The following is a 24,812-nucleotide window of genomic DNA, read 5'->3' on the forward strand; positions in this document are numbered from 1 at the left end:
CGTGTTTTTATAAGCTCGGAGAATTTCGGCGCACACTTCATAGCTTGTTCGTGAATTTTTTGTTACAAACAATCCTCTAACAATACCCCTATCAATCCCCTCTGACAATGCCCCTAAGCTTTCAAATTCGTTTTACACTAATAGTGTAAAACGAACTACCCAATAACTACCAAATAAAAATAACTACCCAATTATACCTTACTTTTCTGTATAATTTGGATCGCTCAGCTCTGAGTGGAGACGTTTGAAAACCCATTCAAACGTGCGGTGGGAGATGACACACTTGTAGGCCTACTAGTCAGAGCGAACAACCCTTAGCATTCAAAGTTCGGGCTTTTTGTCTTTGGATGTGGCGCAGTGCGCAGGCATTGGACAGCTAGTCGCATAATATTCTCAGCAGTCCACGCCATGGTGTCCACTATAGTCCGCAAAATTCCTCTGTTTCGATACCTAAACTGGCTAAAGCACTCGACCTGTAATCGGGAGATCCGGGTTCGAAGGTCAAGGCGAATGATTTTTTAAGTAAAAACTTCTTATTACGCGTTGAGCACTTTTGTAGATGGGTAAAAGAAATTAGACTCGCGACACCGTCACCGCTACTACATATACGTATAGAGCACTTTTGTAGATGGGTAAAAGACATTGGACATGCGACACCATCACCGCTACTACATATATGTATAATTGCGTATATTCTACATATACACAGTATACTCGCTATATACACAGTACTTGTGGAGGGGTACAAACCATTAGACTCGCATCACCGTCACCAGTCCACACTCGTGCAGGAGAGTATACTCGATACAAGAATAATGAAGGTTAGTACAATATAACTCAATTTCTTTATATACGTTCAATTTGAGTAGCTTATTCGAATGTTGTGCCATAAAATTAATTTATAAATGTGAAGTGTTTACAATTATATGTTGTAGAAATATAAAAAAGGAAACGCGTGGAGAAAAATTTTTGAAGTGCAAACGTCTTAGGCACTTTTTTCAGATTGGTAAAAAACTCTGAACTCGCGTGACCGTCACCTCAAAATCGTCACCGCCTCGCTGTTAACGAAGGAGAGGGAAATAAAGGGAGAAAGTTTGAATTTGCTCGTTCCTCATGTACGAAAATATATTCTGGAGCAGAAAGGATCCCCAATTTTAGTGTTGACAATAGTTAGTCGATTTTGTTCATATCAATACTAATAAAAAAATATTTTCTTGCATTTCGTCTATTAGCTTGGCTTTTCCGAATTTATATTCCTAATCCAGTTAGTACAATAGGATTTTTGTAAATTTTTTAACATCAATCCACGCCCAAAATTTTTTAAATAAAAAGTTTTTACTTCCAATGCCAGTCCCACGACTTCCATGTTTTATTTTATTTGGAATTTTCGCACACATTCGTGCTAATAAGCTAAGGAAAGCTCTTGGGCATGTCAATCGCGATGTGCTCTTCACTTGTCTCCATAAATGTGGCCATAGACATGTTATTTTGACATCTGACCGCTGTCATCGACTCCCGGGTGAAGTGTGTGGTGGCTGCATACGTACGAGAACAGGTGTTCTTAATGTAAACACTGCAATAGGGTGGAATTAAGCCTTTCCGCGAAAAATATCTATTTAGCAGAAATAAATGCGAAGGCATCTGTTTCTTCCTGTATGTATGCGCGGTACAATTCCACCACAAGGTTTTTACTATATTTTTAGCATGTTTTTTTCCAATTTAAAGGCAGAGTATGATTTCGTGAAAAAGGAATGCCTTCATTGCATTAAAATTGTGAGAAATTGGAACACCAAGTTGTGTTATATTATGCTAAAAAACGGGTACTGTTATATAGTGCCATTTTATTCAAGAAATACAAATGGTAAATGTTTTTCCAAGGGAAGGTAATCGACAGTAGAAAGAAACAGTCTCTCCCAACCTTTTCGCTTTTTATAATGCAATGCTTCTTGTAGGCGATAGAGATCTTTAAACTATGGCGGGGAACTTGTATTTTTGTATACTTGTATATGCCCTTATTAAAATTTTTCTTCGGAGGCGAATCAACTCTTCCCTATTATGGACTCACTTTTATTATTGCATGCTGAGGAAGAACTTAACTGCGGTGGGAGTTTTCGTAGTGGGCCCGAAACATTTTGTACAGCTGCCAAGTTTTTAACAATATTTCCTCATGGCGTGAAGATAATATGATTCGACCGAATGGTGAAGAAATTCTGAGAAGACTGAGAGAAAAGAGAAGTTTGCTGAAAACCCTTAAAAGAAGGAATCGGACACGTATAAATGAATGCAAACGTTTCGGTTCGTTTAAATAATTGCGTCTGAAGTCCAGAGTAATATTTTATGTTTTCTATACGTATGATTTATATATTGTTTGACAATATTACGCTCATGGTCGCAAGGACAATTGACAAAGAGTTTTAGGAGTAATATAATAAAAAATGCAAGAAATATCAATTTCCAGTACAAGAATTCATTCAATATCAACCAAATTTAGGCACAACAAAAAGGCAGTAAATCGTTCTTTGAACAATATTTCCTTCTTATTGTGGTTCAAGTTCAAGTACGAGTGTTTCATTCTGCGTTGTCGTTTCGATTCCGTTCCATTCATCTGCGATTATCATGCTTTCCCGAAAAGGTCCGAATATACCTCAGTCTCTTCCCGCACCCTCTGACGCCGGAATACATTCCGATTTCAAGAATCGGTGCACTCAACATAAAAGCATTCCATTAGAGGCGACTGCCGCGGCGTAACCTCTTTCTCTTGAAGTGATATTCGGGAAGCTTAATATTTCTCTCCCATTGTATCATTTTTTCATCTTCCTTGATATCTTTTGCGGGCTGTGCACTAATTATAGCTAGCTAAAAAATATTAAAAAGAGCGCTCAAAGTTTAAACGCAATAACCAAAACCATGGGCCAACATTAAAACATTGTTACCTCCATGTTACTGTGGGAAATGGAAGAATCCAGTGAAGGAAATTATATGATAATGGATATCTATTGAAATATTTACTCTCCGCTTTCCAAGATACCCTAAATAAATCTTTGAAGAGCGAGGTGCGTAGGAGAAAGGAACTGGCCCCCAATTTTGAAATGCGTGAAATTCTTGTGACTCTCTTATCAAGTCTGGAGTAAGCTTGGCCGTCAACTATTCAAGATAATCTTCAGGTCGAATCACTGATTGAATGGTTTATCCTTCTTTACGAGTGTCATATTTCATGGCAATAGAATGTCCTATGAATATTTATAGTATAGGAGCGTGGTGACCTAATTGGTGGAGCGCTTGACTGCCGATCATAGGGCCCCAGGTTCAAATCCCGGTAAATCTCAAGCAAAATTCTCGCAATGCCTCGGCTCAGTCAAAGAAACTTACCACAATACCCTGAATAATACGTTTATTACTTAAAATTTTGGCTAATTTCGGGAGAACTCTATCCTCGCCTATCCAAAACCAACCTGCGGATTGAATCACTAAATGTATACATAAAATGCAAGTGTTGTCGGAAATCAGCCAATCAGACCCGTCATGGATCACATGGCATTAGATTTGACTGTTTCGTCTTGATTTCATACTCGGAAGCCGAAAATTGCTCTTTTCTGAATTTACTTTGAGGCGTCTAGCAGCGATCTAAGGCGAGTAATTAACTCTGGAATAGACACTTTCCTTGTACTCCCATTGCTATCAACGTAGCAGTATTTCGACCGCACACCCCATATTTTCATTTCGCCATTCATTATAGCTTTTCTTGACTTATGGAAATGTAATTATAAATAAAAATAGGTTATTGAATATTAATTATTTTTATTATATTAAATAGGATCGTATTATTAAAAACATTCAAAGCACGCCTGCGTGAAGATGTTCACATCGTTCGAAAATCTCGTAAGGAAGACACTTTTGCGGATCACCCACGACCGATTACACATACATCTATATATTAACAAGTGATCCACCTCTAGGGTGCTTCGTAGTGGATGACCAATCACCAACATGAAGTATGCCAGAGGATTCCCAAATGCACACCACGAGTTACGGATATATATTACACATATTAGCAAAAACTACGTGCAGATTCATGCAAACTCAAAGCTTGTCAACGATTAGTGATTCCACACAAGATTAGAAGAATGGAAAAATAAAAACAAATAATAAGTTGAGCTGGCCAGTGATTGTTTTTGCCGAGAATGATACCTGTAGACTCCCAAATGACAGGACGGCGTGTGCACAAAAGCTCTAAGTGATTCCAAAGCCCTAGGATAGCTTGAAACGTATAGGCAAAATGCCCCATCAGAGAAGGTGCTACGTCATTGGTCTAAGGTGTGAAATACTTTTTTTCCCCCCACAAATATGAGAAAGGGAACCCAGCGTCGGCATTAGCCTGCTTTTAACGAAAGGCGCCAAGGGGGCCACGGCATAACGTCCTATCCGACGGACGGAGTGTTGCGCTTGAAATGTCCACCACACATCATTCAAGCAGGGATCGGGCAGTCTCTAAAAAGTCACTGCCACCGCTGGTGTTTAAACCCGAGCTTACTGGGTGGGAAGCCAGCACTTTAGTTAACGTTCATTTACTAAAGTGTACTTAGCATGTCTTGTATTGTTGCTCATATTACTCTGCACACCATCTCCAATATAAAAATTATTACTAAGGGAGCGATTGGTTTGAAGGTCGATTAAATAAAAACATAGCAATGAATTGGAATCAAGCACTAAAATAAAAATTAGCTTAACGGCTTTTCGAGCGGATGAAATAATTATGTCGACGGGACGCCATTTCAGAATAATTAATCGCAAACTGCCCAGCACGCCGTATTGAAATGGAGTGGCGTTTTTTATTAGCTGACTTGGTGTCTTACGTCTCCATTACATATTATATCTGCAGCTACGACAGCCAAATACCCTGCGAGCCACTTCTAGGTTGTGTGGCGGGAGTGATCAATCACCAGCATGCAGCATACAATAGGATTCCTACATGCACACCAAACGGTCAAAAAAGCGTTACGCATACTAACAAACTATACTTCCACACCCTTGCAAAGGCAAAACTTGCCAACAAGTCATTTAGATAATTATCCAATAAAGCTGAAATCCCAAAAAATGCTGTAAGAAAAAATAAAAATATTAAGAAACATGCATTGAGGAATACATAAGTTAGTAGGCTGGACATAAAGTCATCTAATCTATTTGTGAGTTCTATTGCTGCCGTTGCAGCCTCTTATTGATCGTGGAAAAAACGACATTATGAATATTTCTGTTCTACAGTCTCTCTCTCTTATTTTATTTATATGATATAATCTACCGCAGTATGTCGGCGTTCGTAATATATGGCTAACTTCGTCGGAAAATACACTGCTCTTGAATTTACATAACAGGTTTAGTCAATTATTCAGTCTACGGTATGACAAAGATTCCCATCCGAGTTTATCTAAGAGATCCGTAATACTATCAAGATTATGGTAACGAATTTACACGTACCTATCAGCTCTTCTCTGCATCCGTTCTAATTATGTTTTTAAGCCTATTTCATTATGATCCCAAAAATTGGAAGGGTATTTCAAACGGAATATAACATGGAAGAAGTAGCTAATTTCTCTCACTTTGTCGTCGCACTTTCCTAGTATTCTTTATATCCATGTTATCTTTCAGTCCAAGATGCCTCCTTCAATAATTTACGGTTTAGATAAAAAAATACGAATTAAAAGTGCATGAAGAACTTTTAAAAATTCTTGCGACACTGTACATTCCCACATTTTTGCGCTAATTTTTCTGTTTAATCGAAACCGATGGAACACCAGTTTCTGTGCAAATATTTTCTATGAACGCCATCGATGGTACTGGAATCTCACGATTAGGTCTTAGGTCTACGGGTATTTTATCGCTGATTTTTCCTATAATCCGGCTTTAAGATTCCTTTAGCTCCGCCACTGGTCGAGCGGAAGCAAGCAAAGATCGACGCGAGAGGGGGTGAGGAAGGGGGTGAGGTTGTTATGGAGTCGTAAAGTGGGCATTGTTGGAGTGGGGGCGGAGGATGAGGAGGCCGTAAAATAGTGTCCGGAGGCGTGGAGTGCATGCGTTGGCGAAATCCGGCGCCTGCGAGCGACCGCTGCGTCATGTCATGCGGTAGCTGGGATAATAATTTCGGTGCAGGCGGCAGCGGTTGGCCACTCGGAGATAGAAGTCCTAGCACGGTGGCACAAGGTTTCATCTACATCTACGAGAGGTATCGTGCAAGCCACCACCAAGTTGGGTGGCACGGGGCGATCCCACACCAGGCATGCAGCACTCATTCCAGCCTTAACATCATCGCTCCGTTTGCAGTTAGGATTTCCCATTCTAAATTCTTAATAAATTCAGTTAAACTACTGTGTTAAGCGCAACAATTTTTAATAAGTATTGCTGTTCGCCTCTCCATTCTGATATTTTTTGGTTTGACTTTCCCATTCAAACTACCTTATGCATTCAGTTAAACCGTCATATTTATTTTAACGATTTTCCGCCATATAAGAACTTCCGCTCACCAAAAATTTGGCTACACGGGACCGTCAGCACGAATATAAAATGCACGCCAGGCCCTGGGAACCAGCAGAGCCAGGGGCCCTGTAAGGAATTCCCGTTCACCCGTCCCGTCCACCAGTCCGCGTCGGCGCTGAAATACACATTGTGTAGGCGTAAAACAAAAAAAAAAAACAAATTATGTAGTTGGAAGCAAATGGGAGGCTGCTCCTTATTTATTTGGGAACAATAACATAGTACACGGCTTATACGTCCAAAAAATAATCGTAAACGAAGTCATGCTTTTAGATATAATGTGCCCAATAATTGTACATGCGCTATACAAATTTATGGAATGAAATCATGCGTGGAGAAATCACAAGGGTTGTTATCGATAACAATAAGTATTTAGTGTGTAAAATGTAAGTAAATCTAAGTTAATATTGGTCTTAAAGGAGTAGGGAGGTTAATAATACCAAGTAAATCTTTGAAGTTTTCATTCCATCGGTGGCTCGGTCTCCTCCCTCTAACTTTAGTTCATTCTAACTTCACTCCAAGAGAACTAGTGTAATCTTCAACTCAAGAGAAATTTCCAATGTCTCGTCTGCGTATGCATCCAAGATTGAAATGGAAAAAAGCATCACATATTCCCCCTCCAAAATTTCGGTGGCTTGAGAAAACCACAAATTGGTTGATCTAAATGTTAAAGAGTTGGCATAATTATTGTAGCATAAATAGAGATAAATAATTGTATTTCCTGTTTAAAACCATTGGATTTTAATATTGATTTTTTTCCTCAATTTCAGCATTTATTTGCATCGTAAATCAAAATTGAATGTCCTCTCCAAGAGCACATCATCGCTGAGGGAATCAACTGGAAGGTAAGATTTTCCGAACAGCTCTTAGATTTTTAAGATTATTTTTGGAAAGAGTTTTGTTCCGCTAAAATTGAGTTCCTTGGATCCATACAAAATGAAAATTCTGAGAATCGAGAATGGCTATATTAAAATGCTTTAGTTAAGAGGATACTGCGCGTTTTATTAAAGAAATTGCGTTCTATTTGAATTTTTACAATGGAAAAACGACTGCTGAAATGATGTGTAGTGGCAGCAGACGCATCATAGTAGAATTTCATGTCAGATTCGTTCAACTCTTGATAACCCGTATCTCAGTCCGTGCTCTTAACTTTAAAGAAGCCGCTGAACTCGGCAGCGGCAGAATGCTAAAAAATGAGTTATTCGTTAAAAACCAAAAAACCGTATTTTGGCCGACGGCTGAGAAACAGGCAGGAATACGGAATATCAGCGTCATCGTTTGAATAAATCCGGTTGTTTGCTTTCAGTTTCAGTGGAAATTTATCTCGACAAGAAGTATACAACAACTTTGAAGTTTTCACTCCATCGGTGGCTCGGTCTTTTCCCTCTAACTTTAGTTCACTCAAACTTCACTCCAAGAGAACTAGTGTAATTTTCACCATCAATTCAAGAGTAATTTTCAATCTCTCGCAAAAGTTCCCCAGGCGCTATTTAATTTAAAATGCTTAAAAAATGAGCGGAATATATAAATTCGGTCTATTTTTCTTCCTCAAATACCGTGGTGGCTCTGGGTTCAGGGTTTATGTGTCTCAGTGTGTAATGTCACCGCCTTAGATTATTTTAGAAAGGTATTATAATTTGGAATTCTTAGCCATGAATTGTCCTTCCCTCTACCTTCATTCAAGTCAAATAATTTCGCACCGCAGTTTTTTACGGGGCTGAAGTTAACTCTGAAGGCCATTTTACCCAGGGTAGAATTCCATTAATTTCTCATTAAGGCGTGGAATTTCGTAAATGCACTTACGAAATTAGAACAGTGGTCATTTTGCCATCTCTCGTCCGCGCATATGTTCTAGCAATTCATCAGTTTACACGACGAATTTTTGACTGCGCCTTCGCACACACTTTAGATTGCGTTAGTACATGCACCGCATAACACGGCCTTAATGGCCTCAGCTCTGAAGTGAAGTTGAGAAATGAGTGACGAAAGCCACCAAAACACCTCTTGTAATCCTTTGGATGACATTTTATCCCCTCTAGACGTAGCTTCACATTCCTTTCTTAATGAACTTCCTCTCGATTAATTATTCGGGAGTGTTAAAATATCCAGCAATCCAATATTATGGAAGGGACGCGGACGGCAGCAAAAGAATGTAGATCTGGAATTTAGGAAATGAGGTTCCTTGCGGATGTTATAATAAACCATTTAGCCCTCTATAGTCAATAAAATTCCACCGTGGAGAAGAAGTCTTGGTAGAGAAGTTATTGCGCTTTTCTTTTTCAACTCGAGCTTTCTCGGACCAGCTGAAGAAAATGGAGTGTGCAGAAGCAAAGATCTCTTGCCCTAGGTGTGTGATTTAACAAATTTAGAGCAATGGGAAATGGGAGCCAGGGGCTAGTGGGAGAAAAGAGATGTCTTGCGAGGAGGGCTTTCTATAAAAAGAAGAATCTCTTAACAGTTGAATGTGCAAGTATAGAATTTCGGGAAAAATTCATCGGAAGCTACACATGGAACATGTTTCTATACGGTGGCTAGGCTTGGACGCTGACAGGTGCAGATTCGTCAAGAGTGGAACCATTCAGTATGTGGTAAGAAAATAAGGGAGAATCGGGAACTTAGGGCACTGTGAGGATCCTGACTTAGTAGCGCGCGAATAAATGCTTGTAAAAAAAAGTATTTTTATGACAGCTTTTAATAGGATTATTGAAGCTGGAGCAAAATTCTCTGGAAAAAAGTTCTAATCGTTTACCCTCCCTCATTGGATATGAGGTTCAGTTTTGAGAGATTTGTTGATTGCGTCACTATCTTTTTGGGTGAGTCAAAAATGTCTGGTTAATTCTGCCTAGTGTTTCTCATAGGACAAAAAGTCGAGGATCATGGTCCGGATTTGTTTTCTCTCTGGGCGATCCATCAAAGGAAAATGGTATGGCACCGGCGTTTGCCCGCAAGTAGTTTGCTCCTTACAAACCATTTTGTGGCTCGAAAATCATAAGATCGAGGAAAGGAAGTTTACCATCCATCTCTACTTTCATAGTAAACTTGACTTTGCTGTTGATCCTAGCTGAGTGCGTCTAGAATTCATCAAGATTTTCGTCCCCGTGTGCCCACATTCCTGACATTCTGATGCCGTTCCTCTTCCACATTTTGATCGATGGCCGAGCGCTCAAATATTTGCCCAAATTACCGAAAGTGGGAGTTGCATCTCCGGTCCCATAGCGACGTACACTCCCCCAAATATCGTCAAGTTCACGAGCTGAAATGATATGATGCGACACTTTGCCATTATTTAAGGGTAGAGGTTATGAATAAATTGTAAAATAATAATGATAGTTAAGGACAGCTTATGGTGCCAAAATAAACAAGAAAATACTATGTGCGGATGTTCTTTCTATGATTTTGGCATGATTAAAAGGTAGTTTTGACGATATTTTACGGTAGCATTACTTAAATTTTTTGCGCACGTGATGAAAATTGGATTTGACTTCACATAATTCATATATTTTAGAACCACGCTAAGTTATTAGGTTATCAATAAACGAAAAATTAGATTAATGGATTGTCTATTGATTCTAGATACAACAATCATTTCTATTCATTTGTTTACCATACTCTCAAACGCTCAACTTTGGATCCATACCCTATGATCCCGGTATTTTATGAAAGCTCTCTCTAATGATTTCACTTGCCAATCCTTAGGCTTAACGTTAAACGCACAGTCAGACCTCTATGAATATTCTCCGTCTCTTTTCGCTGTTGATCCTCCTTTCCTCTCTTCCTTCTCAAATACCTTTTAAAGCCTTCGTCGCTCTCTCCTCGTTACTAAACTCCAGTGAAAAACTCTCCTCCAACCACTTGTTAGCTTTTCGCGCCCTTTAAATCCTCTCCTACGCCTCGCATATATGCATGTTTGATAGGGAAGGCCGGAAAATATCGTTGTAAATCTAAATTTTTAAATTTGTATATAAAAAATATCATCATCACTATGGTCAACAATCCTAAGATTGAATTCACACAGCTCTTCACTTAATTATCACATCAGCCCATCATTTCACACCTACGTATTTCTTCTCTTTCACATCCTTCTTTACCTGTTCTATATATTTTGTTCGGGGTCTTCCTTTTCCGTTCTTGCCACCCACTTGTCCGTCGACAGTTGTCTTCTTCAGGCCAGCATGTCTCAAAATGTGGCCTATAAGGTTGTTCCGTCATCTTATTTAGGTTTTCATGAGGCTTCTCTTTTATCACACTCTTCTGTAATAAAAAATATGCATAAATTTAAAATCGTTAAGTTGATAAGGATTGATAAGGATAATAGTAATTTTTCCGACGAGTAAATGGGTGCAATATTTATTAGTATTCCTTTGTTATAAATACGTATTCACCATTATTCCTCCTTTATTGATACAATATTTCATTTTATTTATCGTCTAGGACGCAGCATTTATCCGTATTTCTCCTATATTCAACATAGAGTATGGAATACGAACAGTTTAGCAGTATCAGAGCCATCACATTCATGGAATATTTCATCGTATTTCTCTCCTCCACTTCCTTCAAGCTCGACCCTGTCGCAGTGTTGAAAGATTTTGATAAACAGTGAAAAAAAAGTTGACGTAGAATATTTACCCCTGTCGCATACAATTTTTATATGCCATCTGAATTTTATACATCGCTCTCCGCCATCGTAGCATTCATTAACTTCTTTCATACTTGAAAATCGTATTTAATGTGTAATGACGAATCTATAATTGTTCATCGGAGAATATTCGGTCAGTGCGTTCTATTTAGAAGAATATTTCAATTGCTATTGCATTTTTTTTTGTACTCGATAAACCAGATGGCATTCTCTTCGCCACAGTACAAGAATCCTGGACGAATCAGAGTCCAACAGACATATTATTTTACATGTTTATAGATTTCATGGGTTACAAAATTTCTTCTAAAAAAAACATCGTCCTGATATAAAATTGACAGAAATAACATTCTTCAACATCCTATAGGTAAGCCGATCACCTCCATGATCGCTTCAAGTTAATCTGCTGAAAACAAAGTCCTTCAATGAATTCTGATAATTTATGAAATGGCACTTAGTATTTCAATTACACTATCATCATGTGAGTGCTTGATGGTAATCTGTCAGACCAAAATCGGACGACGTGTGCAAAAGTAAACATCAAGGAATACGCTGCGAATTTTCCCTACTGTGCGAGATTGAGGACGATCCGTACTGAAAACACTAACGAGGGTATCACGTAAAATCAGTAATGTGCGCCTTTACAATTATACGATCTACTGCAGTCTAGTTGCAGCACTAAGCGCGGAGCTTAGAGTCGAGGCTCTCTCATGATACTTTTTTCATCATTTATTTCACGCATACAACTGACGCACCATTCTTTTTATGGTTTGCTTCGATAATTTTATTTTTCTGTCTGATGATTTTTTCCCTGCATGATAAATACTGAATGATTGCAATGGGAACACCAAGAAATGCTTTTATTGAAATACTAAGGAATACAGTAGGAATATGGAGAAATACTGGAGGAATACTGATGGGTGGAATTCCTAAGTCTTTGTAGGAATACTTTTGAAAAACAAAATAGGTACGGAATGATGTTAAATACCGCAGGAATACAGTGACCATTTATCCCGGGTAAGCGCGTTCGATAACATCGAAGAAATCAGTATTTCTTACTATATGACGCATTTTCTCAATGAGCAATGCCATTAGCCACTTAACTGTTGTAAAATTGTTACTTATGGAGGTTTAGCCACTTTTTTTAGATTACCATGTTCTGAAGAAACTATTAGAATTTCTTCATATTTTTCCGAGACTATATACATTTTTGCAAAACTTTTTTATGACTGAGAGATAATTTAAATCTTAGCCATCAAGTAGAGGACGTTGGACATTAGGACATTGTCAACGGAGTGAACATAAGAAAATCGGTAAAAATTTGGAATCGGTCAAAAATGCATGCATATTCGAAATATATTCGTGTATAAAATATCTAAATATGTTACATATTAAAAGGAACCGCGGTCAATGAACGTGTTATCATTTCCATCATGAAAGTCTACGTGTTACATTCCAATCCCGAAAATGTTTGCTATAGCAATACAATTGAAGCCTATCAGTCGAAGGGCTGGATGAAAATGGAAGACCGTGTTGATGCATTCACGTTCCGACCTGTGGAAAAAAAATAAGAAAAAAAATTTACCCTCGGCATTTAGTTTTAAATCTTTAGCGTTTTCTTGACGGTTTTCCTTGAGAACAAAACGAATTTATCATTTACTATTAATGTGTGCACTTTTATGCTGCAATAAAAATTCATCACCCCCATGGCCCTTAATGGTGTTATTGCGTGAGCAGTAAATCCTCCTCCTCTTAAATTATCAGTATAAAAATCGATATAACCGGCCAAAATAGAGCACCACCATTTCCATAGCAAAATGATATTAGATCAAAAGAATCTTTTAACATAAAATGTGCATATATTCAGTCAAGGCCGTAGCCAGAAAATATTTTCGGGGGGGGGTTATAGAATAGTAGACAAACATAAAATTATTTTTATTAGATAAATAAAATAGCGTATACTGTTAAATAAACACATTTATTATAAACCCTTAAAGGAAAATACAAATATATTATTATAAAATTAACTTTAGCCTTCTAGATTTCTTTGTAGTGAAGAAAATTAATTAACTCCTCGGTGTCGATGTCAATTATGCGGTGGATGGACATCGAAGCCAAACCGCTTAGTCTTTCTTGGCCTGTAGAGTTTCTTAAATAAGTTTTGAGGCGTTTTAGAGGAGAGAAAGTCCTCTCAGGAGTACATGTGGAAATAGGCAGTGTTGCGAAGATCTTTAGAAGTTTGTGAATATTTGGAATCTCTAAGCCTATCGACTATTCCTTAATTCAATTCGAACACGACCCCGAAGTTTCGTTGCTTGCGTGGTTGGCGTAGTACGTGCTATCTAGTGGCATTTAGCAGTGAGTAGTGATACTACGTACTATTACCACTAGATGTTACTGCGCCGCTATATAAGATCGTCGTGTGAGCACCAAGCGAGCATAAATTAGGTAATATCTAATTTTTTTTCATTTCGAGGGGGATCAATCCCCGTTGATCCCCCCCTGGCTACGGCCTTTTATATACTATGCCTCAACCAAAAGCCTTGAGTGTCAGATATGGAGAAATCAAAGTCATGAAAAGAAGGCATTTTCTGATAAATAGGAGAGAAATCCAAACATTTTCCGCGCAAGTAAAATCCCTTTCTTACATGTGTACTAAGCACCAGGAAATTCATATTTTTTTAAATGCACTACGCTTATGTTAGTTTAACTTGCGTAGATCTCACCACGTATTAATCCCAGCAACGCATGGATTTCAGAAATCATGACGCTTTCCTTCATTGAATTCAGGATCCATGAATTTTTCTCTTATCCTTTGGTACCTATATCTACCGCTCCATTTTTTAGAAAATAACCACAGAAAAACCGGCAGAGTCTTCTGTAATTTCGAAAATTATGGGTGAAGACGAAATTTTCCTTGATATTTTAATCACTTGCGGCGCTATTGTAAAAAGCGACGGTGTAATTCAAAACTTAATGTTGCATCTTCAATCGTTTACTGCTCACAAAATCGTTAGGGTAGCGTGGATCCACACAGGATTGAAATATGGGGCATAAAAAACTATTTATTTGAAGAGAAGAAAATTAAGCAAGGCCAAATACTTGTTGCTTGGTAACGTATTTAAAATTTGAAAGGTGGCTCACGAGGCGAATGAAGACCGTGCTGAAACATCCTTCCAGATAATCACTTCTTTGCAGCATGGCCCTGAACTAAATACCAGCCATATATGGAAGTTTTTAATCAGCTGTCTCTTTTTGCAGTTATTAATGAAGAGAGTATTCATTTCTAATTAATTTTAGAGCACAAGTACTTGCTTTGCCTTCAAAATTTCTCGCAAACCAGTGTCGGCCCTTTCATAAGGAGTTCTCCTCTTTGCCTCAATTTCATATCTTTGAGTCTCTTTTGGGAACACATTTCCTTAGCTACCCTCGTTAAATACTCACGGCGTTCACCTCATTAAAAAGAAAACCGTCACCTCACTCTTCCCGAGGTGCCTTCCCACAGGTGAACGCGTGTTCCCAAATCGATCCTCAACAAGTGAACATACTAAAGATTCCACTCGTTCCGTTCATCATAGCCGTTTAACCTATTTGCCAGACAGTTTTCCTCAATCGGAAAGACGTTCGCCATACACTGTAGCACGTAATCTGGTTTATTCACTCTTATCACTCCCTCTTCTGCGCGCTTTTGGTGCCGTGGCCCGAATGTATAAAGTTCGTATCGGGTTTTCTAATTACCTTCGTTACCGTTGCGTCGAGGCGAGAGTCGCGGGCTCTTTAATTGGTGAGACGGCGTTCAGATGGCGTGAGCTCACCTCCCTTTCATCGCGAATTTTTGCCCGCGGCTGTGACGTCATCCGAAACAGTCGACGATTGCAGAGCGAGCACAATGGAAATGTTTCCGACGAAAGTCGCAACTCTTTCCTCTGGCCCATTAGTGCTGACTTCCCCTCGCAGGTGACGAGCGGCATTAAAAAAAATCTGATTTAGAGGCAAATAAGACTATCATTATGCCTACCTGCAGCTTGATAGAATGATGCCAAATGCCATGGCAAGAAGTGTCTAATTTCCGGCAGCATGAAAAGTAGAATCTTTCCCTATTCCTGGATTTCTCGATTTTTTAAATGTTAAATGAAATAGCATGTTGAATCTGCTCCAAGGTGTCTTTTTTAAAAGTTCCAGATTGTTTAAAATTTTTAGTCCTCAGAACCAACTTTAGCGAGTACAATAAATTTTGAGAAAAATTAGGTCAATTTTTGTTAGCATTCAGAACCCGCTTAAAAATGAAAATGCAATAAATATTAATTTTCTCTTGACTACTCTCAGTGCCACCGAAATTTCGGGGCACTAGCGCAAGTGCTAACGTATACTTAAGGATTTTGTTGCACGTTATGAAAAAAAACACAATTTGAAGTAACTATTTTAGATTTCAATGCAAAGTTCTTTGCTTTAATAGAAAGGAAATATTTCTTGTTTATAATATTCTAATACATTGGCTAAAGGATAAAACAGAATGTATTTAAACAAAACTTACTATAGTTTAAATCCGGTCTACGCTCGATTCATCGCCCTGTGGCATTTTTCACCAGTGTAGCAAGCCGATATATGAGCCAGTGGCATTACGAGGGTTGATTCCTAACAATAAATGAATCCCCTTTAATGGAAAAGCCTTACAGTACAAATTATGGTGGTATAGTAGCTGCTTGGAGGATGAATTTGAAACTAAAAAAGTTTTTCAAAGTGTTTCATCACTTCGAACGTGATTTTTGTAATATTGAAAGTGGACTGTAATGATGATGAATTAAAGCATCAACTATTACCAATAATGGAGTCACGACACAAAGTTGAACCTTGGGAGCGTATGCCATTTATCAAACGCGGGCTCATGCCGCAGGCAGCTTCCTTTGGCTTCATTTTAACTCTGGCGTTGCGATGTATTCTGCACCGCGCTCAGAGGAAGACTCACGAAAACACTAATTCATTCCCGTCCACGGAGTAAAAACAAACGAAAAACTAAAACCGAAAGTTTTGTGGCACCGCCTAATGGTAGGGCGGCTCAAACGGGCAATTAAAAAAAATAAAACACAGCTGAACAGTATAGAACGCGCTGTGTTGTTATTTACCGTTTAAAATAACCCAATTTTGAGCATTTATCTTGATGGAAAACTTACGGAAGTGAATGACTTTATAATGAACCAGAGTAAAGTAGGACATTTTGCCCAGGTATTATCCCAGGACAGATTCCCAGACATCCGCATTCGGGATGCAAATGTATTTATTATTTTGTATAGGTTTCATATTTTGTTTTTTTTTCTTTGTTTTTTTTCATTGTTTTGTTTTTCCATTTACTGAGCCTTGTTGTCGTATTTTTTTGTACCTCTGTCAATTGATTTTGTTGAATTGTTATGTAGTTGTAAAATATCTCATGGGCCAGAAAGATCCACGATAATTAATGAATTGAATTAAATTTTGGGCTGTAGATTAGTGTGAATAAATCGCATTCTACCTGTGTTTCCAAAGGAACGTTGGTTCCACGGCACTATACTTCCCTCGCAACGATTGATAGTATATGGCAATGACGGGCGGAGGGCCTCCGCTGACAGTTACTAGGATTCGCGATCATCTCAATTTACACACTACCCCGCAGGCCACCTCAATAGGCGTGTGTCACAATTCCAACTGTTAACAAATACAATGGAAATGTTCTAACTAAGTTCCGCCTTGCATGTTATTAATAAAGTCTTTTGTTGATCGGGGAAAATTGAATTCCAATATCTATCCGTTTGGCAAAATATCTCTCTAATTTATCGTTTCTTTCGAGCCTGGAAATATACTGAGGTTCTAATATGATATTCTCCGTGTCCATCTTAAAGTTATCTATTCACAATTGATCAAGCGATCTAACCCTAGCGTGCAGCCTCCGAGTCTCTAGCGGCACCTAGCCTAATTTATTTTAGGATCTGTTTAACGCTTTCTGTTTGCCCGTAGCTGTTATTGACGAATCCGACAGCTTTCCTTTATATTTCATTCAGTTTTACGGATTAAGTCGTTTCCCGTAAGCTCACTGCATCACAGTAGACTGCTGCGTTCAGGGTGGAGAGCGCGGCGTGTTCCATGTGAATGTATTTTATTCCACGCTAAATTTTGCATGGACTTAAAACCTAGTGAATTTTGATCCTATTTTCCTGTAACTAAATGTTTGTCCCTGAGAGTGAGTTATTTTGTCCATTAGAGACATCTTGTGTCTACTGTTAGTGGAGCTTTCAAATGATTTCCATTTGCTAAATAACTGACATGCTGGTTTTTTGGTTATCGTTTTGAATTACCAAAGCAAATTTTTAGTGTTTGAAATTTTAAATCCAAGAAAATAATTTTAAAATTCTCCCAAATCGATAATTAGTGTTCTATATATATTTCCAAGTGTATTATCTAGTAGGTAGTATTTCAAATTTTACGATCACGATAAGGTGATTTTCTAGGCTCTTTGTTACATAAGTGCGGAAGTGAATCATGAGACCACGATTTGATGGTGTCAGCAATTTAGGAGTTACCATGTTTTCATGGGGCAAAATGTTTTCATAGGATAGATATTGATATACCTTAATTCAGAAAAAATACGTACCAATCTGGTTATGTTACACAGAACATAGTGACAATATAAACTCAGGCATAATGGGGGAGATTTAACATTTGTATAGGATCATGAGTGTTTTATTATTCTGCACTTCCGTGATGCAGCATAATTAAGCATCAGTGTTGGCTGTAATGGTGAAGTTAACTATTTGCCTATGATCGTAAATTTTCAGAGCGCATCCCGCGTTTCTGATTGCTACTGATAAATTCTGCTCATTTGCATCTTATTTATTTTCATCTATAAATTTTGTTGCTCTCATTCAATAATATAATTTTAATGGTCCATAAAATACAGCTTATCGCTAATGAAATTCCCATTGGAGATTTCAAATAGGTTCTATTTTTATGGGAACCGACTCTTCTCTAGAGAGAAATACACGGACAGCAGATAAAAAGTATGACTAATTAAGTGAGTGCTATGCAAAATGAAAAATGATCTTCTCAATATCTCAAATAAAATGTAAGTTGATTCTCTGAATAGAATTTAGTGTTATAACGATTGGTAAAACGATGGAATAGCGAGTGTGTATCAGGACAAATTGTTGTCTAACCTTGGCTCCGATCGCCTTCTATTCCCTTGTTTGGCGGTCAAGTGCCACTTGATTATTCAACTGTTGCCAATCTGGCGTTAGTTGTACTTTTTTGGTTTGCTAACGCCTTCAACACGGGTTGCATCCAGGCATTGCTGTTGGCAAAGCCTGTTTCCGTTGAAATCCTTCTGTTTCAATTCAATAGGGTGGTTTCCAATTATTTTTTTATTGCCTAAATCGAAAGATTATGACTTCTGGAGTACACATTTCACACTTTTAGATTTTTAAATTACGATATCTATTTATCGCGATTAAATGAAAAGTGAAAATTTTCAAGCGCGCGAAAACGCGACGGCTAAGTATGAATGCCGGGAAAACTCCGTGTGACGTCGTTCTGGTTCCCGCTGCCGCAAATGAGGTGACCTTGGGGCGAGGCTTTGAGCGCTGATGCGACGCAGGATGCTAGCAGGTAGCATTGTACCCTGCTAGCAGGTGGCAATTGGCTCAAATAAGGGTTATTAATACCTTATCAAACGAAGGAAACTCTCCGACCATAGGCAGTTTTAATAGGTGATTATTAAGAGATGTTTCCCTGAGCTCTGTGTCTCATGCATGCATTGGTAATCTCAGACGATGTAAAACTCCTATCTACTCGTATCGAAACTACGTCCCTGAGACGTTACGTGGAGTGGCATCGCATGGGCGCCAATCTGCCCTTTTCTCAAATGCGGTTAAAATTGACCATTGCCATTCATCTTAACTGGGATTTCTAAAACCAAATAATTTGTATATTTTGAATACACTAATGGTGGGTAACGAATCTCAATCAATGGCTTTCGTTTTCTTTGATGAATGAAACTACCCTATTTTGATAGCTTTCTCCATAATCCTATCCCAAAATTTTGAGAATCATAACAAGATATTGGCAACGTATAATCAGATAGTGGGGTCACGCGCTTTTGTGTAGTGGCCGGCGCGAAAATATGATTAGTATATTTACTCTCAATTACATTACACTTTGTATCCAGAATTCCCAGTCTTACGCCAGTAACCGTGAGACTTTTATCCTTCACTCATACACTGACGAATCCTAAATCGATTTGGTCAGTGGCGGTCATCAAAGCAATAAATAGGAGCCCTTTTCATTTATATTTCTTCACGCCTACAAAAACAATGAACCGATTAGAACGGAACAGCGATTTAACCTTGCGCTTGTAGTGTATTCACAATATAAAAATTATTTCGTTTTAGAAGTCCCAGTTTAGACGAATGGCAATGGTCCATTTTAACCGCATTCGAAAAAAGGCCAGATTGGGTCCCATGCAACGCCACTCCACGTAACGTCACAGCGACGTAGTTTCTATACGAGTAGATAGGAGTTTTACATCATCTGAGATTACCTATGCATGCATGAGGCACAGAGCTCAGGGAAACATGTCTTAATAATCACCTATTAAAACTGCCTATGGTCGGAGAGCTTCCTTCATTTGATAAGGTATTAATAATCCTTATTTAAGCCAAGCGCCACCTACTAGTAGGGTATTCTGCTACCTGCTAGCAGCCTACATCGCAGCGGCTCACATATCCTCGCCCAAAGTTCACCTCACACCGCGGTAACCCGAACCAGAATGACGTCACACCGGCTTTTCCTTGCATCCATAATTAGCCGTCGCGTTTTCGCGCGCTTAAATTTTTCACTTTTCATTTAATCGCGAAAAATAGATATCTTCTTTCAAAAATCTAAGAGCTTGAAATGCGTACTCCAGGAGTAATAATCTTTCGATTTAGGCAATAAAAGAATAATAGGAAACCACCCTATTATAGGGTAACGGTCACACAGTTACTCACCCACAATCAGCGATTGACCCTAATTTTTGTTCTAATGGTAGTGGCAACCTTGGAAGAAGCAACAGGCATGTGAATTTCACACATTTAGGGTTGGGAGATTTGAAAAGGGAAATGAACCTATGATCCCTCGATTAACAACCATGCGCTTTACCCACTAGGCTAAGCGTCTTCAACCCGCGGCCCCCGGGCCGCATGCGGCCCGCCGCGCCGGCTAATATCTTGTGGCCCTTAGAGACTAAAGAAAATATTGTATCGCGAGCCAAATTCGACACACCAGCCAAAAATAAACACTGTAAAAATGCGCATTAATTGAATGAACTATTTAATCAATAAAGATAATCACACTTTGATATTACATTAGATTCCGTTTAATGGGTCCACCGGTTACTTGGGGCAGCCGCTTAATTGGGGCAGATCTTGAAGAATAGGACCCAATAGAGGAATATCCCAGAGTATTCTCCGCTTAATTGGGACAGAATGCCGCTTTATTGGGCCATGAGTCGGCGACATAGACTCTATACTCGCGACGACATAAATTTTTTTTTTTCAGAATACTATTTTTTATATTTTCCTCCTTTGATTTACTCTTATTTTCACAAATGTTCCTATTCTTGCCCTATTTTGAAAGCTCTTGTTGTTATAGTATCCGCAAGAGGATCGGACTTTTCTTTAATAGGACTAAGTAAAAGACATTCATTCAGCGTCCGAGGCTGTGAAAAATATTTTTAACGAAAATGTTATAACTCTTAAAAATGATACCTAATAAATGAACTAAACTCGCTGATTTATTAGTAAAATTAATAGTTTAACAAACTTATGTTGCATTATAAACATTCTTTAGTCTTCTTTCTACCATTTAAAAGTTTTTTATCCCATACACAAGAGAGTTCGCCTAATTGGGGCAGCCGCTTAGTTGGGGCAAAGTGCACAAGTCCCGATATGTCCCAATTAACCGGAATCTACTGTATATGTTTTTTTATTTTGTTGGTGTGGTGGTAAAGTGACGTGGAGCTTTTCGGCCCTCCCGACGATGTGAAATCGATTTTTGGACCTTGCATCAAAAAAGGTTAGGCTACCACGCTACATATAGGATAACTACACCAGGCCATATTGATTTCTGCATTCTCTTCGGGTTTTCACCGCGTCCGTTGGGTTTTGGCGACACCAGGCCATATTGCTTGACTATAGGAGGGAAGGATCAGCTTCACCCCAAAAGAGGAATTCTATTTCTTCATTCGGTTTCACGATGGCGACGACCTAAAAAAAAGGGTCATTTCCGTTTACATTGGGACTATTGTGCCGGTTCCGCTGGAGAATGTTTTGGGAATAAAACATTCCACTCTCAAGGAATTCTCAGAAATACTTTCAGTTTTTTTTGCCCGCAATCTATTTCTGAGCTCCAGATAAAGCAGTGATCATCCAATGCTTGAATTTCAACGCTTTGTCGCGTATCTAGCTTTAGAATGCGAAATCATGAGACGCCATTCAAGAGGTAGGAATTGCGTTTCATGCCAGAATTGTCTCATTAATTTCTGTATTTAGAATAACTGTTGAGTGTAATTGTATGTGTGTTAGAGTGCAAAATCAGGGTATGTCTTTCTAGAAGTTGTAATTAACTTTTTTTGCCTACATATTCTCATAAAATTCTGTACTTATGGTCAACTGTTCAGTGTGCTTAGCTCTTTCGAGGATATTTTATCGTGTCGCATATTTGGAGGTATTATAAGTATTGAAGGAATTCTTGTAATTATATAACCTCTTGAATTTATTTCATAAGAGCGATAAATGAGTAATTATATTTCATAAATAATAATTTAAACTAATATTTCTCAAGAAAGTTTTATTTTAGTTCACCGAAGAACGACGAAGATAAAATAGAGCGACCGATTAAATAATGAAGAAGTGCTAAGAATAGAAGTCTTCTAAAGACCCTGAGGAAATGACAGGACATCTTAATGTGCCACAGAGGCACGACGGGTTGATGAAGACATTGGCCTAAGGAGAGGTGGGCGGGAAGAAGGTCCAGGGACGGCCCCGCATGAGTTGCGTAGGACAGTTTATGAACGCGTAAAAGAGAAGAAATACGTCAGCATTAAAAGGCTAATGGGTTGGAGAGCGCAATGGAGATCTGTGTCAAACAACCTAATGATTGTTGATAATGATGAACAGAAATTTATATTTGTAATTGTAAAATAAATCGCATTCATTACTTTTTGATGCAAAACTCTTACAAATATTGAGAATAAACCCTCTAATCTCTGAACTGAACGCCGCACTATGCACATTTTTGGAAATCGAGGAAAATGCGCCCTTTGACGATAATGCCTCATAAATGCAACATAAACCTACCAGAAGTATTGCTGCCTTACATGTGTAGCCCCTTTATTTATCTCGTATCGAAGGGACCATATATCAAAGCCTGACGTATCAGACGTCGGCAATGCGCTTCACGTGTGTAGCGCGTCGCCAGTGCAGGCTCCGAAGAAGCATTGATTGAGTGTGATCAGGAGCGAGGCCTTCGGCCTTGACCAAGGGAAGCGGAAGTTGCCGATAGGAGTGCTACTAGCACAGCATTGCCTCGGGACCGGAAACAGGAAACGTGCATTCTGAGCAGACGCCATTCAGGAGACTCCCTAGTGTCAAACGCCATTGCAATGCGGTCGCTATGGTCTGCACTTGACGGAAAGATCCTGAGTATTTAGTCGATATTCTATGACGGCTACATCAAAGAAAATACTACATGTAACCTTGCGGAGCTGTAACGAACAGAATTTTTGTATTGATTTACGCTCTTTAAACGAAGTGTTCATGACGCATACTCTGCAAACTTATTTATGTACAATAATTTGGGTTACAAAAGCTAAAATACTTTGATTGGGACTTGAAGTATCCATGAAAACATATATATCAACAGCATATGATAATTTCCACACTTTAATGTATAACTCCAGTACAGAGCATGGTTTCGACATTTATGTCATTTTCAAACTATAGTTTAGGAGCTAGGTATAGTAGTTTCATCAAGTGCCGAAACCATAGTCGGTCCATAGTGCGGAAATTACCGTTAACATACCAAAACAAAAATAATTATAACAGAGACACCGGATTGAGAATTAGCAATACATGGAACCCGGTTGGTGGCGCAGCGAGGGGGGGGGGTTTGGGGGATAACCCCCCCAGAGCTCAGAGAAATTTTTAAGTTTAATTCATCTTACTTAATTGGATTGATATTACTAATATAATAGTGTAAGGATCAATAAAATATCCCTCAGAAAGTCGTAAAACTCACCATTTTGAACTGTTCATCTTAAAATTCCACAAATTATAAGTCTCGCACCTACCGCTTATCCTGGTGGGTATTCCATACCCCCACACACCCCGGTATTAGTTGCACCTAAACCCCCCCCCCAGCCTTAATTCCTAGCTGCACCCGTGAACCCGGTCATCTACAACACATCTTCATCTTCTTCCTCCAGTCCTCACTCCTCACCCCCTCCGCCCACCTCTCTCACCTGAAATAAAAAGGCAGCAGAACTAAACTCCAGAGATCTTCCAATGAATCGTTCAATGAGCCATTCATTGCTCAAGGCAGTAATGATAACACGACGTAAATAGACAGATCCGGTTGAAGTGAGCCCTTCAAGTGCACCGTAGGCCACTCACCGTAGGTCACTCATTGAATTTCTAAATGATTCCCGTGTTTGGCTATTTCTTTGACGTGATTCGAGTTTGAGCCAAAATTCGGAGGTGCAGAATAACTGAACTCGAATCAGGATCCCCCAAACGAAAAGATCAGTGCTGCATATTTGCGCTTCCTTTGCCAGTAGAAAAGAATTGAATAAAAAATTAGAAAAAAATTATGTTTCCTCATAGTAATATTCAATGTTTTCAACCACAAGAAATAAAAAAGGTAAGAAATTGACTATGTAAAATTTATGTGGAGATATGCATCTTGGTTCCTGGCACTATGCAGTTCTGGCATCCTCTAGCAAATGTAGGCGTATCAACAGTTTCATGAAATTATGCAAAAAAATGAGAGCTAAGAGCATAGATTATTTTGTCCACCTAAACTACTGCCTTTGAAAATAAAAAAGAGAGAAGTGCTCGTTGGCAGCCAGCAATGGTGTGGGTGAAATCGGTTGACTTATTCTTGGTTCTAGTCCAGGTCAAGGTCAATAAGTTTTACTCCGCGAAAATTTCTTTCTCTGTGCCCAGGTTGCAATTAATCACCGCTAACTAACGTCAGTTTTTTCCTCAAATCGATTCAGGCTCATGCGGAAGTTGCATCGATTGTCCAAAGACGCGCTACGTTTTAAGGATCCAGATATCAGTGCTGTCACTTAAGAGTCGTATTCCAGAACCTGACTCGTTATTCCTTACTCAGCCTCGATGGTTCAGATTTCAAACTCAAGTTGAGTTTCAGTTCTAGTTCGTATTCTAGAAGCGAACCAACTCACTTGATAGAATAACTTTGGTAAATTTACAAAAAAATGCATTTACCTAAACTATTTTCATTCATAGTTTCGTACACATCTTAAACTGACATTATTGGCGTTGGCGGTGTCAAAGTAAAACAGGGAGTGATATTAAAATCAGAAAATGAATAAGAATTTGGAAATGTTTTTTTCAAATATAATTAAAAG

The 24,812-nt window shown here is 38.7% G+C and overlaps 1 protein-coding gene across 2 annotated transcripts in view; it reads left to right on the forward strand.

The window, feature by feature from the left end:
* Nucleotides 1–24,812, forward strand: part of LOC124164141 (calcitonin gene-related peptide type 1 receptor-like) — a 365,480-nt gene that overhangs the window by 102,193 nt on the left and 238,475 nt on the right. For both annotated transcript variants that reach the window (XM_046541332.1, XM_046541333.1), the window contains exon 2: nucleotides 7,296–7,370. The gene's annotated coding sequence lies outside the window, so the exon portion shown is untranslated. The remainder of the gene's footprint in view (nucleotides 1–7,295; nucleotides 7,371–24,812) is intronic.

This window comes from Ischnura elegans, chromosome 8 (genome assembly GCF_921293095.1).
Source record: "Ischnura elegans chromosome 8, ioIscEleg1.1, whole genome shotgun sequence".
Lineage (NCBI taxonomy): Eukaryota > Metazoa > Arthropoda > Insecta > Odonata > Coenagrionidae > Ischnura > Ischnura elegans.